Source organism: Pongo pygmaeus, chromosome 6 (genome assembly GCF_028885625.2).
Source record: "Pongo pygmaeus isolate AG05252 chromosome 6, NHGRI_mPonPyg2-v2.0_pri, whole genome shotgun sequence".
Taxonomy (NCBI): Eukaryota; Metazoa; Chordata; class Mammalia; order Primates; family Hominidae; genus Pongo; species Pongo pygmaeus.
In genome coordinates, this window is record NC_072379.2 from 65,586,248 (window position 1) to 65,588,526 (window position 2,279).

General features: G+C 37.6%; 1 pseudogene; it reads left to right on the forward strand.

Moving 5' to 3' along the window:
- Positions 1-878: 878 nt before the first annotated feature.
- Positions 879-1,337, forward strand: LOC129041239 (small ribosomal subunit protein uS13-like; annotated as a pseudogene).
- Positions 1,338-2,279: the final 942 nt, after the last annotated feature.

The window sequence follows — 2,279 nt, forward strand, 5'->3', positions numbered from 1 at the left end:
GAGGCAGTAGAATCTCCCAACTGAACCTTGCTCTAATTCCTGATTTATAGATTGTGAGGTTAGTAAAATGAATAGTAATTTTAAACTATACTAACTGATTTCTCATGTTGCCATAGATAATTGACAAAAAATGTAGTCACTGCAAGACTGATGTAAACAACAACATACAACAACAACAGTAACAGTAACAATACAGCAATCATGTTTCTCTATGTTTGTAACCTTTCATTTCTTTATTTTCTGGTAAATAGAGTTCAACTCCTGAGTATGACAGTGAACCCAGGAAGAATCTCGACTTTGTCCACATTTTATAATTTTTATCTTTCAAATTAACCTACACTTTAAATCAAATACCTTGTATATTTTTCCCTGACTGGTTTTTCCAAATGTTTCACAATGTTCCATCTTCTGGGCAGTTACAAAAATATCTTAATAAATGCAAATCTAATCTTGCCAATCCCATCCTTAAAGCCCCTTAGTGGTTATCCTTGGGATGAAGTCTACATTTTGAGCTGTTTATTCCTACAGACTTTTCTTTACCATTCTCCCAGGATGCTGTAACTTCAAATCTCCTAATAAGCTGTGCCAAACTCTCACTTCTGGACTCTGGAACATGCTATTCCCTTTGCCTAGAACATTTTGTTTCCTAGTTCTTTTGGCTAACTCCTTTTCATCATTTAAATCTTAGTATCATCTTCACCATCTAAAGGAGGCTTTTCTTGAGTTTCTGCTTGATGCTCCTGCAGCTTGTGTTTACAGAAACTTAGTACTTGTCACCCACATTTGGACTAAATCTTACTCTGATTAGTACATATGGTTTGGATAAACTAATTCGGTCTTCCACAGGAGGCCTGCCTGCCTCTGCTTGTGCTGCCACCATGTCTCTAGTGATCCCTGAAAAGTTTCAGCATATTTTGTGAGTACTTGATACCAACATCAATGAGCAGTGGAAAATAGCCTTTGCCATCACTGCCATTAAAGATGTGGGTTGAAGATATGCTCATGTGGTGTTGAGGAAAGCAGACATTGACTTCACCAAGAGGGCAGGAGAACTCACTGAGGATAAGGTGGAACGTGTGATCACCATTATGCAGAATCCATGCCAGTTCAAGATCCCAGACTGGTCCTTGAACAGACAGAATGATGTAAAGGATGGAAAATATAGCCAGGTCCTAGCCAATGTTCTGGACAACAAGCTCCATGAGGACCTGGAGTGACTGAAGAAGATTCGGGTTCATAGAGGGCTGTGCCACTTCTGGGGCCTTTGTGTCCGAGGCCAGCACACCAAGACCACTGGCTGCCGTGGCCATACCGTTGGTGTGTCTAAGAAGAAATAAGTCTGTAGGCCTTGTCTGTTAATAAATAGCTTGTATACCTAAAAAAAAAAAAAAAAAACCCAATTCTAATGAACTCACATTTTTATGCAGCTAAAAAATTGATTAATGATTATTTTTTGCATTTAATATAGTTTTTGTCACCAAAGAAAAAAAAGAGGAAAAAAATAAACAGCCCACACATTGCTGAAACAGTGGCTCAGAGCCACTGTTATATTATTACTGCTGTCCTTATGAAATTTCATGGAAATAAAGATGGAGATACTCACAGGCATTTCTTAAAAGATTAAGTTCTCATTTGTCTTTCCTATATAACAAAGTAAGTTTAAAAGTCATGTGTCTGTTCTATATATTGATAATGCTTTTCAAACTTCGTTTTTGTTAAAAGGCTAATTTTTCCTTTCTAATAACAACTTTTGAAGTGAAGAATTTTGTAATAATGGGTTAAAAATGAACTCTATGTTTTCTTCAATTATAATTATGTGGTAAACTTAATGAAATAACTGAAAATACCAGGTTACAATCCTTACCAAAGAAGGCAACTTTTGACTTAAAAGTTTCTCTATTCCAGAGTCAGTAGAACAACTGGGCCTACCAGACCTTCAAGCTTTGGGGATAGGCCAACTACTTCCAGCATGATGCAAAAGAATTTGAGTGATCATGTTCTCTCTTTGCCCAAGGATGGTACATATCTAGCATGTTCTGGGCGCTTAAAAGAGAAGTGAATTCAAGACATGTATTGATTGTCTTAGGGGATTGCACTAAGATTTCTGGGACATTCTTTATGTAAAATTATATGGCATTATGATGTTTACTTCTTTTTTTTTTTTGAGACGGAGTTTTGCTCTTGTTGCCCAGGCTGGAGTGCAATGGTGTGATCTCGGCTCACTGCACCCTCCACTTCTGGGGTTCAAGCGATTCTCCTGCCTCAGCCTCCTGAGTAGC